Below are 21,741 nucleotides of genomic sequence, written 5' to 3'. Positions count from 1 at the left end.
ATAGATATCCTTCCTGGAACCCCTTGGCCTGTCATCTTCCTGCAACATCTAGCAAATTATGGTACTTTGTTAGCTCCCAACAACAAAAGAGGCCTGCAGAGCCAGGAGGTGGGGAGCAGAGACAGTGGAGTGGAGGGCAGGCAGGGAGAGACACAGCGCTCAGTAGTACTTAGTCTACTGATAACAAGGAAATCAGATGCAATGCTCCAGGAAAAGGCAACCTCCAGTACCAAACATGTTTTTAAATGTTTATGTCTTTTTGTGCAACTATAAGAAGGTTTTAAAGAACTACAATGAACAAAATATTAAATACTCAGACAGACCGAAATCTCACAGATACGTAATGCAAGCAATCTGTAAGGAAGAGAGGTACAGGAAGGGAGAGAAGGAAGCACACAGCCAGGACAGCAGGATAAAGAGGAAGATGACATTTTCCAAGCTAACAAATGGTTTAACTGTCCTAATCCTGGTGCTTAAGATCCTTGAAAACAATAACCTTCCAGAAGCAAACATAAGCAGTCAACAAGAGAACAAGTAACCTCCCACGTACCTCTGTCAAGTCACCGTTCACTGGAGGAAAAAGGGAGGAAGAACCAAGCCATGAACAACCCGAACAGTGTAAATAAATCAAATTATGGAAAGAACTTCTGAGCAACAGCTGCCATCCTCCCATTCACTTTCTACTTCCTTTGCATGCTGAGACTCGTCCACAGTTCAATGAGGAAGCAATGGTGCCAACCATTATCCTGCTTTATGTAGTTAGTGGAGACAAAAATTAGAATCTTATGATTTCTTACAAAGGTAAGTACTCACACTTTAGAGTACTGTAGGGTCCATACCCTCACCTGCATGACTACGGAAATATGGGGAAATTAATCTTTACCAAAAAAATGCAAGTCATCCATTCTAAATAAATATGTTTATATCTACAGTCACTGGCATATTAACACTCAGACAGTTCTACTTACGTACTTCACATCAGTCTGATTAGAGTATCCCCATTTTCAAATGTGAGTAGCTATATGTAGCTCCAGTAATATCGGAAAGGCAAAGCTGTCATTATGTGGTTTATGTGCATGTTAATGAGTAACTGTTTCCAGAAAACTACAAAAACAATAGACCTACAAATCAAAAAGAAAAAGACAAACAACCCAATAGGAAAATAAAAGACGTGAACAGGTGGGTCCTAGAAGGAGACATAAAAAACTAAATACCAACAAATAAGTGAATGGATAAACTGTGACATACTCAAACAATGCAACATTAAACAATGAAAATCAATGAATCAGAGTTACATATATACCAAGATGGATGAATCTCACAGTTGAGAGGGAAGAAAGCAACTTGCAGAAGAACGTGCAACATACAGTAAAATTGTAATATTAATTACATATAATCTTTTTTTTTTTTTTTTTTTTTTTTTGAGGCAGAGTCTCACTCTGTTGCCCAGGCTGGAGTACAGTGGTGTGATCTTAGATGACTGCAGCCTCTGCCTCCCAGTTTCAAGCAATCCTCCTGCCTCAGATTCCCAAGTAACGGTGATTACAGGCAACTGCCACCACGTCCAGTTAATTTTGTGTTTTTAGTAGACATGGGATTTCACCATACTGGCCAGGCTGGTCTCAAACTCCTGACCTCAGGTGATCCACTCGCCTTGGCCTCCCAAAGTCCTGGGATTATAGGCGTGAGCCACCATGCCCAGTCAATTAGATACAATCTTTTTTTTTTTTTTTTTTGAGACGGAGTCTCGCTCTGTCTCCAGGCTGGAGTGCAGTGACACCATCTTGGCTCACTGCAACCTCCACCTCCCACGTTCAAGTAATTCTCCTGCCTCAGCCTCCCAAGTGGCTGGGATTACAGGCGTGTGCCACCATGCCTGGCTAATTTTTTGTATTTTTAGTAGAGACAGGGTTTCACCATGTTAGCCAGTATGGTCTCGAACTCCTGACCTCGTGATCCGCCTGCCTCAGCCTCCCAAAGTGCTTGGATTACAGGCATGAGCCATTGTGCACAGCTGGATACAATCTGAAAATATCTCTTAGGGATCCATGATCGGACTAATATTAGGCTGGTACAACTTGACATGGCCAGGCCCACACACTACCAGCTGTGAAATACTTTGAAAATCACCCTTAACATTCATATGCAACAAAATTGTTAAGAAACACGTAAGCATGATAAACACCAAATTCAGTATAGCAGCTTCCTCTGGGGAGGAGGAAGAGGTCACAACCAAATTAGCAATATTTTATTTCTGAACTAGGATGCAAAAGCAAGTATATACTTACTGTATAATCATTTATACTTTTTCATAGGTCTTAAATATTATGTAATTTTTAAATGATATCTATATATAGATATAATTTAAGTTGGCCAGGTGCAGTGGCTCACACCTGTAATCCCAACACTCTGGGAGGCTGAGGCAGGCAGATGGCTTGAGCTCAGGAGTTTGAGACCAGCCTGGGAAACATGGCAAAACCCCGTCTCTACAAAAAACATAAAAGTTGGGTGGGTTTCTCAGGGTGAGACGCTGTCTCTGAAAGATTTAAAAAAAAAAAAAAAATGACATCTTTTTTAACCACTTTAGATAATGGTTTTCATACTAGAATGTTAAGGAAATACTTGTCCTAGTGAAATTTTGTTTAAAAAAATTCAAATCTCCCCAAAATTAGTTCCTTTCTGTCCTTGAGTTTGTGTTTCTCTTTAACTCTGCCTCCAAAGAACTATCCATTTCTGTGCAACCACATTGATAAATGGAAAGTTCGTACTAAATATCTGATACTTGGTCTTATTTAACCATCAAATCTTAGCATTCCGACTGGTTAAAGACAGAAAAGTAAAATTAAAAATGTAAATTTAAATTTTAAAAAGTAAAGTGAAAGTAGATGAGAAAAAACAACTGGAAAATTAACTGCAGTGTGATGTAAAAGCTGTGTGTTCTAGCATGCCAACCAGCAATGCAGCTCTTTAACAGGCATTGTTATGTCGAAAAGTATTTGAATCAAGCAACTATGAAAATAGAGGGTGTCTCTGTGTTGGGCATGGTGGCTCACACCTGTAATCCCAGCACTTTGAGAGGCCAAGGCACGTGGATCACTTGAGATCAGGAGTTCGATACCAGGCTGGCCAACATGGTGAAACCCCGTCTCTACAAAAAGATAAAAATCCAAAATTAGCCATGCGAGATAGCAGGCACCAGTAGTCCCAGCTACTCGGGAGGCTGAGGCAGGAGAATCGCTTGAACCCAGGAGGCGGAGGTTGCAGTGAGCCAAGATTGCGCCACTGCACTCCAGCCTGTCAGCCTGGGTGACAGAGTGAGACTCCACTTCAAAAAGAAAAAGAAAAGAAAAGAAGAGGGTGTCTCTGAAAAATAGATTTGATTTTTGAAATAGCAGAATCTCAAACCATGAAATCTGTTAAATCTTCTCTTTGCCCCTGTTTTACTTGTGACTGCTAGAGAGCTTGCAAACTTGTTTCCATTCCATTTCTAAACATGGCAGAACTTTCTCACCAGAAGAGAAACAACCAGAATTACTTGTTCTGAGTTTTCCCTAAAGATACATATTTGCCAATACTGTGGACACAACTTTAAGATCTGATATGAGGTCATATCATCTCAGAGAAAGAACAGAATGCACTTCTGTGTATACTAAATTACTTTTGTTGTTGCTTGTAACATGCACAATGACTCCATCAGAAATTTATCTGGGGCCTGGCTCGGTGGTTCACACCTGTAATCCCAGCACTCTGGGAGGCCGAGGCGGGCAGATCACGAGGTGAGGAGATCAAGACCATCCTGGCCAACACGGTGAAACCCAGTCTCTACTAAAAATACAAAAATTAGCTGGGCATGTAATCCCAGCTACTTGGGAGGCTGAGGCAGGAGAATTGCTTGAACCAGGGAGTCAGAGGTTGCAGTGAGCTGAGATCACGCCACTGCACTCCAGCCTGGCGAGAGTGAGACTCTGTCTCAAAAAAAAAAAAAAGAAAGAAATTTATCTGACTTAGGGCTGGACCTGGTGGCTCACACCTGTAATCCCAGCACTCTGGGAGGCCAAGGTGGGTGAATCACCTGAGGTCAGGAGTTTAAGAGCAGCCTGACCAACATGGTGAAACCCCGTCTCTACTAAAAAATACAAAAAATAGCTGTGCATGGTGGCAAGCACCCATAATTCCAGCAACTTGGGAGGCTGAGGCAGGAGAATCACTTGAACCCAGGAGGTGAAGGTTGCAGTGAGCCGAGATCCCATCACTGCACTCCAGCCTGGACAACAAGAGCGAAACTCTGTCTCAAAAAAAAAAAAAAAAAAAGAAAAGAAATTTATCTGGCCTTAAAAAAAAAGAACACCAGGCTGGGCGACCAAGCAAGACCTTGTCTTTACAAAACAAAAACAAAAAACCTGTTTCCGTCTACTTCTGAGATTCCTTTTTCTTTAGCATATCTTCTAGCTCATGAAAACAGGATTTATGGATCTTCTCGTGAAGGTAACACTTCCTACAACAAAATATTCCTTCTGACCCTTTATCTCCAATGACTCTGATTACAAAATTCTTCAATTTTCTTTTCACGGAATTTCAGACTACAGTTTTGAGATTTCTAAGAAATATTTTTTTCCTTCTCTCAAATCCTTCCCTGTGGAAATATCCCTGATCTGTCCTCAGCCCCCAAAATATATATAATATGTTCTCAACCAACAAGAAACACCACTGAAGCTGTTTCCTCCCCATTGGCGAACAATTAGAACACTCCTTTAAAAATGTCTTATGCATTAGATAACATTTTCCTGAGTAGAAACAAAACTCGAAACACCAAAGGAACTTGAGATGTTGAACTACCAAAACAAAAGAAATTCTCTGTGTTATTCTTTGGGTGAACTCTTTCAACTTACTTAAAAAGCTGGCCAACTAAGAGAGATAACTAAGATTTGCATCTGTTTTAAAACGCTTATTTTGGCCAGGCATAGTTGCCCACACCTGTAATCCCACCACTCTGGAAGGCAAAGGTGGGAAAATCACTTGAGCCCAGGAGTTCAAGACCAGCCTCAGCAACACAGCTAAACCCCATCTCTATACTTTTTATAAAAAGCTTATCTCAGTATTTCTATATTCCTTTTGACAACCTACAGTGCAAAAAAAAGTGAAATATCAATGACACCTACTTTGTTATAGCTTAAAAGTGAGAACAGGTAAATTCTCTAATATACATGATCAAAATTATAGGTTCTCTATTTGATAATAATGATAAAACAGCAATAAGAATCACTGGCTGGGCATAGTAGCTCATGTTGTCATCCCAGCACTTGGAGGCCAAGGCAGGAGAATCATTTGCGCCCAGGTATTCAAGACCAACCTAGGCAACATCGTGAGATCTCATCTCTACCAAAAATTTAAAAATTAGCCAGGTGTGGTAGCACACAACTATAGTTCCAGCTCCTCAGGAGACTGAGATGTGAGGACTGCTTGAGCCCAGAAGATGGAGATTGTGCCACTACACTCCAGCCTTGGCAACAGAGTGAGACCCTCTCAAAAAAAAAAAAAAAAAAAAATTGTTATTTATTTATTTAGTACTCAGTTGGTACCAGCCACTTTACATGCACCATCTCTTTGATCCTCACTATGTTATAAGCCTATAACACAGAAACCATCTACCTCATTTCAGGAAACAGAGAGGTTAAATAACTTGTCCAAACCATACAGCAAGTTACTGGCAAGACTGGCTTGAACACAAGTCTGTTGGGCTCCAAAACCCATGTCCTTAAACAGTACCATAAGAGACCTCTTAATGGACAAGATATATCCAGTCTATTCATTTACCCCATGATTCTGTACAGAAATTTGGCACATTTATATGAGCATTCAACATATGAAGTAGTTAACAGATTAATATAGTTACCAAACTAAAATTGACCTATGTTAATTTCTATTCTCAGTTCTTCTGTGCCCTTCCTCCTCTTAAAAAAAGAAAAGAAAAAGAAAGGGCCAGTTGTGGTGGCTCATGCCTGTAATCCCAGCAATTCGGGAGGCCGAGGCAACTGGATCACCTGAGGTCAGGAGTTCAACACCAGCCTGTCCAAAAAGGCAAAACCCTGTCTCTACTAAAAATACAACAACTAGCCGGGTGTGGTGGCATGCTCATGTAGTCCCAGCTACTCAGGAGGCTGAGGCAGGAGAACCGCTTGAACCCGGAAGGTGAAGGTTGCAGTGAGCCGAGATTATGCCACTGCACTCCAGCCTGGATGACAGAGCGAGACTCCATCTCAAAAAAAGAATAAAAAGAATGAGAGAGAGAGAAAGAGAGAAAGAGAGAAAGAGAGGAAGGAAGGAAGGAAGGAAGGAAGGAAGGAAGGAAGGAAGGAAGGAAGGAAGGAAGGAAGGAAGGAAAGAGAGAGAGAAAGAAAGAAAGAAAGAAAGAAAGAAAGAAAGAAAGAAAGAAAGAAAGAAAAGAAAAGAAAAGAAAAGAAAAGAAAAGAAAAGAAAAGAAAAGAAAAAAGAAAAGAAAAGAAAAGAAAAGAAAAGAAAAGAATGAAAGAGACGGAAGGAAGGAAGGAAGGAAGGAAGGAGGAAGGAAGGAAGGAAGGAAGGAAGGAAGGAAGGAAGGAAGGAAGGAAGGAAGGAAGGAAGGAAGGAAGGAAGGCAGCCAGCCAGCCAAGGTGGTTCATGCCTACAATCCCAGCCCTTTGGGAGGCTGAGGCAGGAGGATCACATAGTGGCATGAGCCTGTGTTGGGAGACTCAGGTGGGAAGATTACTCAAGCCCAGGAGTTTGAGGCTGCAGTGAGCTATAATAATGCCACTGCACTCTAGCATGGACTAAAGAGTAAGACTATCTAAAAAAAGAAAAAAAGAAAGAAAAAGAAGCTTTTTGCCCACTGTTGCAGTTAACTGGCAAATTTGTGTAACAAATTAACTAACAGAACTGGTTTAGCAACAAATGAGATACACAAGGTCTTGAAATTATAACCCTAGGTATGTTGCCGATTTGAAAGGTGATCTAACAGCATTTAAAGTTAAATTTTGTATTTATGGGGCTTTCAAAACCACAGTCAAAAATAAGAACCCAAGCCTGAGTAACATGGCAAAACCCCATCTGTACACAAAACACAAAAATTAGCCAGGCGTGGTGGCGCACACCTGTAGTCCCAACTGCTAAGGAAGCTGATGTGAGAGGATTGCTTCAGTTCAGGAGGCAGAAGGTGCAGTGAGCAGAGATCATGCCACTGTACTCCAGCCTGGAAAGCAGAGTGAGACCCTGCCTTAAAAACAGAAAAAAAAAAAAAAAAAAAAAGGAAGAACCCATAGTTATGAAATCTCAGTAACAAACCCTGATATCAAATACCTAGGTGAAAAGGAAAAAGGTCAAATTCTAGCTACTTTGCCTAATTATTCCCAAGGTCCCAGGTGTCAGAAACATTTAAATGAGATAAACACACAATTGTCCATAGCAATTATCTCTAGGAAGAGAGACTGCAAGAATGGAAAATGAAAGTAATATGGGGAAGGGCTTTTGCCCATGTGTGCGTGTGCATGTGCGTGTGTGCGTGTGTGCGTGCTGCGGTTTTTGTAATAACAAAAATTCCTTAAAAGGCATTCAAAGTCTCATCAGACTTAATTTTTATCTGCATCCATGAGCTTGGCATAAGGATTACACATTTCATTATCTAATAAAGGGGACACCATTAAGGAAAAGAGCAGCATTCTCTCTGCCCCTTTGGCCTCTCCAATTGAACTAAAACAAGATTTATTAGATTAAGTTTTTACCCACTCCAAAACAAATGTTTCCATTTCATCAGAAGCAAGAGAGAAAAATCTTAAAGGACATTAACTTTCAAGCAGCTCAGAAGGGAAAGGAATACTAGAACTTGAGAAATAAAATGGAGAAGGAAACTCCCTTGACACTCTTCAGGTAACAAGGAGAACCACCCAGTTAAAGAGCTATTCTCTCCTCATAGTGAAAGCCTGAGGTGGAAACTGATGAAAAATGTCCCACAGAGCAGCCTGCTCACTGCCTCGGGTACTCACTCACGTATCCATTCTTCTGAGCTGAAAGACAAAAGATAAAAATGAGAAGTGCTTTAAAATTAAAGTTGATGTTTAAATATCAGGTCTCTTCTGAGCCCCTACTTTTTCATCTTAAAAATACTATTTGCGGCCAGGCACGGTGGCTCACGCCTGTAATCCCAGCACTTCAGGAGACTGAGGTGGGTGTATCTCCTTAAGTCAGGAGTTTGAGACCAGCCTGGTTAACATGGTGAAACCCTGTCTCTACTAAAATACAAAAATTAGCTGGGCTTGGTGGTGGGCGCCTGTAATCCCAGCTACTCGGGAGGCTGAGGCAGGAGAAGTGCTTGAAATGGGGGGCAAGGGAAGGGGGGCGGAGGTTGCAATGCGCTGAGATCATGCCCCTGCACTTGAGCCTGGACAACGAGAGTGAAACTTTGTCTCAAAAAAAAAAAAAAAATTGCTACCAATAAATAATTTGCAAAGATGCTTAGCATAAAACCTGAGACACAGTGGGTACACAATACATGTTAGCTTCCTTCTTTCAGAACTGAATTTCCAATTGCTGGATAGATCTCCCACTAATCTTTGAGCTCACCAGACCCATTAGCCCACTCCATTGCTGGACTATCCGATTTATCCCATACCTTCTCCTCCTGTATTTTCTCTCTCTCAAGTAATGGTATGAACATTGTCTTTGGCACCTAGTTTCAAATTATCTGTCTTCTATCTCCTTTTAATCCCCTCTTACTCTGTTCTCCAAATGTCTTCATCACTCACCTGAATTTCTGAAACATCCTTGTAATCAGACTCCCTGCCTCTCCAATACATCTTTCAAAACATTATTGCAAAACAGAGCTCACACCAAACACCTGCTTTGGTTCCCCAATGACCATGAGAATATAGTCTCAACACTTGTGTGTGAAAAACCCTCCAAAATCTAACCACAAGTCATCTATCAGCCTTCTCTCCCACCACACCCTGCCATTAATTAACCCTGTGCTTTTCTTCAGCCCACAATCTACTGTCCTCCACTCTCCACCCATAAAAGCCCTACTCATCATTCTAGGCCCAGCAATACACACTCAGCTCAAATGGCAAATGTTTTACAATATTAGCCCTAACTTCCCCAAAGTTGGCATTAATCACTTGCTTTATGCACCCCACAGCACCTCGCTTGTACTTCAATTGGCACTTCTTCCATTCTAGATAATACTACAGTGACTTGTTTACAAGGCCCTCTCCCCTAGTTCCTGAAGAATTAGGGCTCATATCTGATTCATTTCTGACTGTCCCCTAAACACCTGTTATCTAGCCCTTGTATACTACACCCTTGAACTGAATGCAATAACTAGCATTTGTTACCATGTGTTCTATAGGTACTATGCTGTCTGTTACCTGTATTATCTCAGTATAAATATGTGGGATTTTAGTTTCACTTTTACAGATGAGGAAACTCTACTCAGAGAGGTTAAGTAATTTGCCCAAAATAACACCTCCAGTATATGGCAAAGCTAGAACTTGAACCAGGGGTCAGAATGATTTCATAAGCCATGCTTTTAACCACTACACTGTACCACAGACATTTCTAAAATTCACTTGTTCCTTTAGAATGTATGCGCATGGAGTACTACTCAAGATCAACACCCCGGGAAATCATATTTAATCCTATCAGCACATGGAGGTCCTTTTGGTTCTGCTCTAGTCCAGGGGCATAAACAGGCAGACTCATGATATCCCAGATTCATTTATTTTTCTCCTTTTTAACCCCCACTTCCAGTCCTCACTACCCCTGAAAAACAAATTAGAAGAGAAATGATTTGGAAGGTATAGATAGAAAAAGAATTCAATCTTTCACTCCTTGTGATACATATAACAGTAAGTGTATAAGATTCAGCAGCCATATATAAGCTAAAAGAATCTGTTGGATCATTTCAAAACATGCTCACCCTGTTCAAACCTGAAATCAACAGCAGTTGCTAAGAAAACATATGACCGACTGCAAGACAACCTGATGACTCACCCAAGGAACAAGCTTACCTTCCAGTTCTCAGAAACTATCACCAACAGAGAGTCTTTGTAACCAAATCATCAATCTGTGGTTACAAACATTCAGAAGTTTCTTTTCATCCAGCTCAGAAGGGACTATAATCAGTACTGGATTAAACACTTTTACAAAATTAATTATTACCCAGCAGAGGGGAGACTTTCTGCAATGAAAAATGTACAAAGACTACAAAGGTAACTTATTTTCTTTTAAACAAAGACGTATTAACAGAGGAAAGATTCTTACTCAGTGTCATCAAATGAGTGACTACAAAGGATATTACAATAAGAGCACACTTAGTAACCTATTTTCTTTGCCAACACACAAGTGCAAACACTAAAACACATCTTTGCCAGGCGCCGTGGCTCAGGCCTGTAATCCCAGCTTTGGGAGGCCAAGGTGGGCAGATCACCTGAGGTCAGGAGTTCAAGACCAGCCTGGCTAAACCCATTTCCACAAAAAATACAAAAAATTAGTTGAGCGTGGTGGCATGCGCCTGTAATCCCAGCTACTCAGGAGGCTGAGACAGGGGAATTGCTTGAACCCGGGAGGCGGAGGTTGCAGCGAGCTGAGATCGCACCACTGCACTCCAGCTTGGGCAACAACGGTGAAACTCCATCTCAAAAAAATAATAACAACAAAAATCAAAAAAATTAAATAAATAGAACGTATCTTTAACTCTTTAATAAACAGAATTCTAATAAACAGAATTCATGATAATCATTCCTTTTTTCTTTCTGAATCACTATCTCAAATTTTTGAACTAAAAGCTCTAATATGCATTATTCTATCAACAATCCCATCATACACTGGCTATAACCTACCATTATACTGTAGTAAAAGCTTATATGCATTTGAGTTGTGGGGGTTTATATTTGTTTGGAGCCATGAGAGACAGTCTGGAACAGCTTATTTATATTGTTGAAATGTACAATTAAGATAAAAATTTCTTGAGTAATATTTTAAAATGAAAATTCGCTAATTCCTATGGTATGACCCATTAATTCATGTATCACACAGAAGCAGCTAAAGATGAAAATCTCAGTCATAAGTGATACAATCACCTTTTCCTCAGTATACCACAACTTGTCCTCCAAAGCCAAAGTAGGAGAAAACAGGCGGTATGTCTGTAAATCAATTCCGTCCCCACTCCAAACATGAACTATCCCATAACCTGATCTCCCACTAAATGTTATCGCTAACCTTGAAAAAAAGACAGCATGGAGCACATTGACTAAGATGAATGGATTTTTATGCATCCCCACATGCTGAATACCTTTTCTTTCCAAATGAGGCAACATAACTGCTGAAATGAGTAGTGACAATTCTTAATTTACATATATTAAAAATCTGCCCCAAGGCCAGGCACGATGGCTCACGCCTGTAATCCCACCATTTTGGGAGGCTGAGGCGGGCAGGTCACTTGAGGCCAAGAGTTTGAGACGAGCCTGGCCAACATGGTGAAATTCCATCTCTACTAAAAATACAGAAATAAGCCAGATGTGGTGGTACAAGCCTGTAGTTCCAGCTACTCAGGAGGCTGAGGCAGGAGAATCACTTGAACCCAGGAAGCGGAGGCTTCAGTGAGCCAAGATCACGCCACTGCACTCTAGCCTGGTGACAGAGTGAGATTCTGTCTCAAAAAAAAAAAAAAAAAATCTGCCCCAAAACCTTCAAAACCTTCTAATATCTACCTTCCTAAAAACCTGCCTTCCAAATTAAAATTTCCCCTTCAAGTATAGTAATTCAATTTTGGCAGGGCATGCATGTATATTCTTTCTTACTATTTTAGAATATTATCTACAAGCATAATGCATATATTGCTAACATAATGACAATACATAAAATGTTTTAATAAAATGTATTCACAGTAGTGACAATTATACTTATTTTTGCTGGGCACAGTGGTTCACGCCTGTAATCCCAGCCCCTTGGGAGGCTAAGGCAGGAGGATTTCTTGAGCCCAGAAGTTCGAGACCAGCCTGGGCAACACAGTGAGATCTCGTCTCTACAAAACATCGAAACACGAGGCTGGAGGATCAGTTGAGCCCAGGAGGTCGAGGCTGCAATGAGCCATAATCACACCACACTGCACTTCCACTTGGGTGACAGAGCGAGACTTTGCCTCAACAACAACAAAAGTATACTTGTTTTTAATAGGTTTTATGCAAATAGGAATATATGTACATGTGTCCACCTGTTGTTTTGTTTTATTCACCTTTTGTGTAAATTAGCTCCAGATAAGTTTTATCTATAATGTAAGGGAAACCAGGAAATGGCTACATGCGATTCAGTTTCAAATTGATTTCTAGCACTTTAATATCTCAAATAATTTAAAATCCAATTATTTAAGGATAAAATGGTATGATGTATGAAATTTGCTTCAAAATAATCCAGCATGGGCGGGATATGTGAGGACATGGGTAAAACCAGATTGACAGGATTTAATAATATTCATTCTGGGTAATTGTTACACAAGAGTACATTTTACTGTTATCTCTGCTTTGAATATATTTGAAATTTTTCATAATAAAGTTTTTTAAATCAAATTTACTATTGTTCCACTGCCAAACAACTGTATCATTTTGAATTTGTTTTACATGCTCACTTCAGCAACACATATAGTAAAACTGAATTTGTTCTACCTACATTCGTTTTTTTCTTTTTAGACCGGGTCTCACTGTGTCTCTCACGGCTCACTGCAGATTCAATCCCCCAGGCTCAGGCAATCCTCCCACCTCAGCCTCCCTAGTACCTGGGACTACAGACATGCACCACCATAGCCCAGCTAATTTTTGTGTGTGTGTGTGATTGGGGTCTCACTATGTTGCCCAGGCTGGTCTCAAACTCCTGGGCTCATGTGATCCTCCCACCTCAGCCTCCCAAAATGCTGGGATTACAGGCATATGCTACAGTGCCCAGCCTACATTGCAATTAATGTTGTATATGATATTAGTGCCAACTACTGCTCTTAAAATAAAACAGAGTAGGGCCGGGCACGGTGGCTCATCCCAGCACTTTGGGAGGTCAAGTTGGGCAGATCACGAGGTCAGGAGTTTGAGACCAGCATGACCAACCAACATGGTGAAACCCTGTCTCTACTAAAAATACAAAAATTAGCTGGTTAGCTGGGTGTGGTGGCGTGCACCTGTAATCCCAGCTACTCAGGAGTCCAAACCCAGGAGGCGAAGGTTGCAGTGCACCGAGATTGTGCTGCACTCCAGCCTGGGCAACAGAGCAAGACTCCGTCTCAAAAAAAAATACAATGGGGTAAATATCACATTTCTTAACCATACGCATAGACTTGAAGAGCTGGAAAAAATCTCAGAGACTGTCTAATCCTCTATGCCCATGGTTCACAGTCTGCGGTATGCATCAGAATCACTTAGAAGGCTTATTAAACACAGATTGCTGGGCCCCACTGTCAAGGTACACTCAATAGGTTGGCCACTCCTGGTCCCTGGACCCTACTTTGAGAACCACTGCTCTAGCTGACCATGCTTTGCCCTGCTCATGTTTCCACTGCAGTGATCACCAGTTTCCACTGCAGTGACTACCACTGAGATTGCATGTTCCTCTGCTTATGGGCCTTTCTGCTTCTAGACAGCTTGCTAGTGGCAAGAGACATTGACTTTCATCTGTGTGTCAGAGCCCAGATTCAGTAAGTATTCAAAAAATTATGTGTTGAATGAATTAAATAGGGGTACATTTACACAGCCCGATAGAGAAGAGCTACTCACTGATAACAAACTGCATGCAGTGGTAGTACCCAAAGGGAGACTAAAAGTCAGCTGGAACCAGAGCAACAAGTAATTGGCAAATTCTACAAAAATTCAAGCACCACATCTCAGATTGAAGTTTCCAATCAAACATGGACACTGACAAGCAAAAGCTTGAGGCTGCTTTTTGTCAAATGTGTTACTTTGACCTGAGGGGCTATTAGCAAGTGCTTTTCATCTCACACACCATCAAAAGAAAGAGATGCTTTCACACTTATCTTTCAACTCAACGTTTCTCAGGGTCTGGAAAATGTCAACACCGGAAGATTGATTCCTGCTCCCCATTCACCTCCCTCCTCCTAATGCAGCCTAGAGGAAAGAAAAGGAGGCAGTGCACCCTGCAGAGCCTGTCTGGAGGGGAGGTTTCTCCAAGTGCAGGTGTTCTGAATATTGTAATACTCTGCAGTATTCTAAAATATGTTTCTATAACAGCAATGGTCTGCTCTATGATAATTTAGTGGATTTAGTTTAAGAAAATTAGTTTCTAGACCAGGCACAGAGGCTCACGCCTATAATCCTAGTACTTTGGGAGGCCAAAGCAGGTAGATCACTTGGGCCAGAGAGGCAGAGGTTGCAGTGAGCCAAGATCGTGCTACTAAACTCCAGCCTGCTGGGCGACAGAGCTAGACGGACGGACGGACGGACAGACGGAAGGAAGGAAGGAAGGAAGGAAGGAAGGAAGGAAGGAGGGAGGGAGGGAGGGAGGGAGGGAGGGAAGGGAAGGAAGGGGGGAAGGGAGAAAGAGAGAGAGAAAGAAAAGAGAGAAAGGAGAGATGAAAGGAGTGGAGTCCACTCCTTTAGTGCGGGCTGCACATAGTGACTTGCTTGTTTCTTTCTTTTCTCTTTTTCCCGAGGCAGAGTCTTGCTCTGTTGCCCAGGCTGGACTGCAGCGGCATGATCTCAGCTCACGGTAACCTACACCTTGCCGAGTTCAAGCAATTCTCCTGCCTTAGCCTCCCAAGTAGCTGGGATTACAGGCACATGCCACCACACCCAGCTAATTCTGTATTTTTAGTAGAGATGGGGTTTCACTATGTTGGCCAGGCTGGTCTCGAGCTCTTGACCTCGTGATCCCCTGCCTCGGCCTCCCAAAGGGCTTGGATTACAGGCATGAGCCACCATGCCCAGTCAATTTTAAAAGTATTTTAAACTAAATACAAATAAAATCACACCACATCAAAACTTGTGACATGTCACTAAAGTAGTACTGAGGAATAAATTTAAAAGACTAAACATCTATATCAGAAAAGAAGAAAAGTCACAAATCAATGACCTAAGGAAACTGGAATAAGAACAAATTAAACCCAAAAGTAGAAGAGAGGAAAAAATAAAGATTTGAGTGAAAACCAATTAAAGGGAAACTAGAAAAATATTAAACAATATCAATGAAACCAATAGCTGGTTCATGGAGGTCAATAAAATTAATAAACCTCAAGCCTAGAGTGTCTCAACCCTGGCACTACTAACACTTTGGCTGAATAATTCTCTATTGAGAGGATCTCACCTATCCACTGTAGGGTGTCTAGCAGCAACCTAGACCTCTGCCCACTAGATGCCGGGAACAAATGCGCCTCATCCCTATACCAGACATGGTCTCCAGACACTGTCTCCAAAAATTACCAAATGTTCATGGCATAGATGGGGTAAACTTCCGCCCATATTCACACCATGAACAAAAATTAAAGTACATGAACCTAAATGTTAAACCAAAACCTTATAAAAATTTTAGAAAAAAAATCATAGGAGAAAGCCTTTTTGACTTTGAATTAGGCAGATTTCTCAAATATAACACCGAAAGTACAATCCATAAAGAATAAATTGACAAATTGTACTTCATCAAAATTAAGAACAGTATCTTCAAAATATATTGTTAAGAGAATGTAATAAATTTGCTATGGTTTAAATGTCCCCTCCAAAACTCTGGTGAAATTTAATTGCCATTATAACATTATTAAGAGGCAATACTGTTACAATATTACAGTATTAAGAGATGGAACTTTTATCAGGTGATGGGTTATGAGGGTTCTGCTCTCATTAAAGGATTAATGCCATCATCACAGGAGCAGGTTCCTTATAAAAGAATAAATCAGGCTAAGCGTGGTGGCACGCACCTGGAGTCCCAGCTACTCAGGAGGCTAAGGCAGGAGAATCGCTTGAACCTGGGAGGTGGAGGCTGCAGTGAGCTGAGATCAAGCCACTGCACTCCAGCCTGGGCAACACAATGAGACACTGTCTCAAAAAAAAAAAGAAAATAGGCTGGGTGCAGTGGCTCATGCCTGTAATCCCAGCACTTTGGGAGGCTAAGGCAGGCAGATCACTTGAGGCCAGGAGTTCAAGACCAGCCTGGCCAACACAGTGAAACCCTGTCTCTAAAAAAAATACAAAAAATTTTTTTAAAAAGGCCAATGTGGAGATGCACACCTGTAATCCCAGCTACTCGGGGGGCTAGGGTACAAGAATCACTAGAACCCAGGAGGCAGAGGTTGCAGTGAGCCAAGACTGTGTCACTGCACTCCAGCCTAGGTGACAGAGACTGTGTCTTAAATAAATAAATAATAAAATAAAAAGAATAAAACAGCTCCATTTTGCTTCTTTCTCACCCTCTCTTTGCCCTTCTGTCATGTAATGATACAGCAAAAACGCTCTCACCAGATGTCACCCCCTCTATCTTTGATTTCCCAGATTCTAGAACCATGAGCCAATAAATTTCTGAACATTATAAATTACCCAATCTGGTATTCCATAATGGCAGCACAAAATGGACTAAGATAAGACTGAATGTAAATGTTTGCAAATCTTATACCTGATAAATGACTTGCATCCAGAATACACAAAGAGCTCTCAAAACTCAGTAAGAAGGAAAACAACAATGCAAGAAAACAGGCAAAAAATTTGAGAAGACACTTCAACAAAGAAGATATACGGATGGTAAATAAGCATATGAAATTATGCTCAATGTCATTAGTCATGAGGGAAATAGAAATTAAAACCACAATGAAGTGTCACTACACAACCAACAGAATGGCTATAAAAGCCTGACCACCCCAACTGTTGGCAAGGATTTGGAGCAACTGGAACTCTCATAGACTATTTTGGTTATATTACATAACCACTTTGGAAAAGTATAGTAGTTCTTTGAAAAGTTAAACATATGCCTACCATAGGATCTAGTCATTCTACTCCTAGACATCTACCCAGGGGAAATGAAAGACATACATACAAAGACTGTGTATAATGTTCATGGCAGTTTTATTTTTAATAGCCAAAACCAGAAACAACCCAAATGTCTATCAATGGGTGAAAAGATAAATGAACTGGGGTCTATCAGTACAATGGAGTACTACTTAACAACAAAAAGGAATCAACTATTGATACGATATGGATGAGTCTCAAAATAATTATGCTAAGCAAAAGCCAGGCAAAGAACAGAACTTACTACATGATTCTATTTACATAAAATTCTAAAAACGCAAACTAATCCACAGAGTCAGAAAGCTATCATTGATTGCATGAGGAAGAGGGATTCAGGGTATAGCAAGGGGCTACAGGAAGGCAGCTTCACAGGTCTATACATACATCAAAAACTTCTCAAATGTAAACAAGAGGCCAAGGGTAGGCTCATGCCTGTAATCCAGCACTTTGGGAGGCTGAGGTAGGAGGATCACTTGAGGCCAGGAGTTGGAGACCAGCCTAGGCAACATGGTGAGATCTCTTCTCTACAAAAAGTTTAAAAATTAGCCAGGCATGGTAGTGCGCATGGTAGTTACTCGGGAGGCTGGGGTGAGAGAATCACTTGGGCCCGGGAGGTAGAGGCTACAGTAAGCCATGATCGTACCACTGCACTCCAGCCTGGGTGATAGAACGAGACCTTGTCTCAAAAAAATAAAATAAGTGAATGTGCACTATTCCAGACATAATCTTTTATTTGATGAAAGTAGGAAAGGGGGCATATGACACAGACCCTTTGTACATGTGAAAGCAAGTATTTTGTCTTTAAAAAGAAAAAAAGGAGGGAAACATACAGTGAAGACTCAGAGAATAGGCTATTGTATTTAATATTATTTCTTAATCAAGATGTTGCCAATCTGAAATATTTCATAATAATAAAAAAGGAAAAATTATATTGTTTCCAATTTGGCTTGTCCCACTCCCAAGCAGAACTAGGGGCTTCCCTCCTTCCACAGCCCCCAGGAGTACATGTGTATACTGCAATAGCTTGTCTCCACACTAAACTAACAGCTTCATCAGGATAGGGACTATGTCTTTTGATCTTGACATAGTGGTAAAATATAGGTTTGTTAGAGTCGGTGAGCCTGGCTTTGTATTCTAGGCTCTGCCACTCACCCACTGCATAATCTCAGAAAGTTATTCAATCTCCCTGATGCCCAGTTTTTTAAACCATAAAAGGGTTAATAGGCTATCTACGAGGATTTCATGTTAATTTCTCCAGAAAGACCCTGAATAATCTGACACCTGATTTCCACTCTGTCATTTAGTCTTACCCTCCCTTGACTTGACAGTGCTCAGCCACAATGACCTCTCAGTTTCAATAAATCCACACACCTCCTAGCTCTTTCCCGCCTCGAGGTCTTTGAGCATCCTCTTTCTCTGCCAGATTTTCTTCCATACCTGTCTCCTCTCTACAACCTCTTATGCCAGAACAATATGGCTAGCTCCTTCTCATCTTCAAGTCTCAGTTAAATGTCACGTCCACCTACAGGCCTTCTCACCATTATTCTAGGAGGCCTTGGTTATTCTATGTCCCAGCATTCTGCTGTACCCTTCTTTCCACTCAACATTCATTCAAGTTATTGAGGACCTACTATATGCCAGTTACTGTTCCAGATTCTGAAGATGTAACAGTGAATAAAACAGCTCCAATACAGTTCTGAAAGATATACAACCTTCTGAAAAAGACAGACAATAAACAAGCAACATATGGTAGGCAGCCATAAGTGCTATGGAGGAAAAATAATAACTTATGAAAGGAGGAATGGGAGTCGCGAGGATGGTTGTGATTTTAAATTTGGAGGTTAGTGAAGGCTCACTGACAAAATAACATCAAGTAAAGAAGTGAAGAGGGTCAGGTCAACAAGTGCCATTAGAGATATGGGAGCTAGGGCCAGGGGGTCATTCCAGGCAGCGCACAGCAAGTCCAAAGGCCCTCATGCAGCAAGAAAGCTAGTTTGGCTGTAGACACTCGAGTAGGGAGGAGAGCAGCAGATAAAATACGAAGGTAAAGGCATGGAGGAGCAGGGAAGCCAAAAGAGGTGTGCTCTGGGAGCCACTGTCAGGTCTTTGCCATTCACTCAGAGAGAGACAGGAAGCCAATGGAGGGTTTTGAACAGAATGATGTGATCTGATTTACCTTTCAAAACCTGCTATTAGTTTAGCAATATATTTTATTTCCTGCCTAGATTCCCCACCTAGCTAAGGGCAGGAACCACCGCTGTGTTGTGCACCACTATCACCCCAGCACCTAGCACAAGACATTGTAGGTACTCAATAAACAATTACAGATGAAAAAGGTAAAAAGGTAATCTATGTAAAGTATCTACTGGTACAAAATAAGCATTCTATAAGGGGTAACTATTATTATTCAGATCCCCAGAAGCCAGCACACTGACTGGTATACGTAGGAGTTTGAGTAAATAAATAATCTTGTGAAATTATTGAAAATATATATTTAAAACATATAAGTAATGAAAAATAAAAATGAAAAATGAACCAATTGCTTTTCACCCGTTCCTTCACTTACTAAAATGTGATTCATTCAGTTTTTAAATTTTACATTAACTCTCACCTTATGCTAGTGAGAGCACTACTCAGAATAACCTCATTGTGACTCAGTTCTCTAAACATTCTGCAATATCCTACAACACAATTAACACGAATCCACTGAAATGCTAAACAATTTCTAATTGGGTAAATTTATTCACATGATTTTTCAAACAATTTTAAGGCTAGCTGACCAAAAGTGGTTTGAGTTTGATTTTTTAAAAATTCAGATAAAGCTTTGTTAATTAAAACGTGGACAAAGACCTGAACATTTCCACTTTTTACTTATTTTGACATCTCCATTCTTCACCACGAAAAAACTTAATAAGGATTACACCTGTTCCCACCGCCCCAGGGGGCCGGCCCGGCTAAAGCCGTTCAGTAATTATCTCAGGAAAAGCCCTTGAGAGTCTCCACAGCTTTCCAGAAAGACAACTTGGAGAAAGAATCATGCATGAAAGCATGAAAACACACCAAATATTCATCCCATAAGAGCTGAACACTCTGCTCTGAACATGTTTACGATGTCTCTGTGGCAAGTACCGGAGCGGTGAGAAGGCCAGGTGTGGCCCGGCATGGTTTAACTGTATTCCCCACCTCTAAAAATGGTCGAACCCATCCTAGCATAGCCACATAGTATCTGCAACGAAGCCTTCGGAACTTCTAGCAAAGCAGACAAAAGTTGCTTCAAATCAAACAAACTCAAAAGAAAAAAAAAGCGATGCCAAGTGTGGAGCGGCTCGAAAGAACCCTCACGGGTTAGCTCCGACTTGCCGGTGCTTGTACACAATCGTGCCTGCGGCGTCCAGCTCAGACGCTCCCTTTCTCGGAGGGAGGGGAAATAACTTTCGGAAACAGCACGCGTCCACAAACGCGATGCTACACAGGACTTCTCAGCCTCCATCAAATAAGGCGCTAATGTTCCCAGCAGCACTAATTCCATACACAGCCCCCGCCCCGCCCTTTTCAACAGAAGAGAAATAACCTAAGCAGGAGAAGGTGCCACCGTCAGACCCTAAAGGCAATTTCAGACAACAAAGACCCCAAGCAATCGAAATGGAATTATAATCCCCGCCGTCCGAGGGCCACCCGCTCCCGCAGAGGCGCTAAGCTGCCGCGCCCGCCGCCGCCCCTCCAGTACCCGGGCCGCCAGTCCCCGCACCCTCTGCAGCCCCGGTGCGCCCCGACTCGCGGGTTCCCGGGTCCCCCGGGCGAGCCCCGCACCGCCCACGATCCTGCAATCTCTGCGCCACGGCTATCCGCCTTCCAGCTCACGCGGCGTTCAAAATCTTTCCCGCCCAGGCGTGACGCGAGGAATGAAAACAATCAGCGGCCCCCGAGCGCCGGGGCCTGGGCCTGGGCCCGGGAGGGGGCGGCCGGGGCGCCGGGGCACCGGGGCACAGCCTCCCGCGCAGCGCCTGCCCAAGCCGGGCGGACCGGCTGGCTGGGGCCCGGAGGTGACACAAAGAACCCGGAGAGACAAACGCCACCCGCTGGCGCTTGCTCCAATCTCCGGAGCGCCCCGCCCGCTGACAAGTTTGCGGCGCCCTCCGCGCACCCCTCTCTCCCCACCCGAGCAAAGTTTCCCGTGGCCCGGCTCGGACCCTGGCATCGGGTCGGTTCCAGTCTCCCGCCGCCCCCGCCCCCGGCTCAGGGACCTTTCCCTCTCTCGCCCTCGCCCCTTCTCCTCCCTCCCGCTCTCTCCAGGGCGCACCGGGGTGCTGGGGCCCTGTGGCCGCGCTCACCCACCGTCCGCCCGGCCAAGGGGCAAGAGCGCGGGCCGGGGCCGCCCGAGGTCGGCGCCCCGCTTGCCTGGCTCTCTGGATCGCGCCTTTTGCTCGCTGGCTCTCCTGCTTTCTCAGGTTCGGCCGAAGGCTCTGGGCGCAGCTGAGCGCGCTCAGCTCCTTGGCGCTCGGAAAGCGGCAAACCACGCCCCGCGCCTTCCCCGCCCGCCGCCCGCCGCCGGGTCCCGCGCTCGCCCCTCGGCGGCCAGTGTGGAGCGCGCCCGCCAGCGCCGGGGCGGAGCAGCAGGCCCCGCCGCAGCCCGGGGCGGGCAACTTTCTCCCCGTGTTTTGGGACATCCGAGGTGGTGTGAGGGAGAGACCACCTCGCAATGCAGGTTCACGACCCTTTTCTTATC

General features: G+C 42.8%; 1 protein-coding gene across 12 annotated transcripts in view; it reads right to left on the bottom strand.

Annotated features, from left to right (window-relative positions):
* SYNE2 (spectrin repeat containing nuclear envelope protein 2) overlaps positions 1–21,532 on the bottom strand; it is a 376,210-nt gene extending 354,678 nt beyond the window's left edge. For 9 of the 12 annotated variants that reach the window (XM_005561459.4, XM_065548891.1, XM_065548893.1 and 6 more), the window contains exon 1: positions 21,351–21,532. The gene's annotated coding sequence lies outside the window, so the exon portion shown is untranslated. Of the gene's footprint in view, positions 1–21,315 lie in introns of all 12 variants that reach the window. The other 3 variants (XM_065548888.1, XM_065548887.1, XM_065548889.1) reach the window with 3 other exon arrangements.
* Between the last annotated feature and the right edge of the window lie 209 nt (positions 21,533–21,741).

Source organism: Macaca fascicularis, chromosome 7 (assembly GCF_037993035.2).
Source record: "Macaca fascicularis isolate 582-1 chromosome 7, T2T-MFA8v1.1".
Classification (NCBI taxonomy): domain Eukaryota; kingdom Metazoa; phylum Chordata; class Mammalia; order Primates; family Cercopithecidae; genus Macaca; species Macaca fascicularis.
This window is presented reverse-complemented; position numbering and strand designations above follow the sequence as displayed.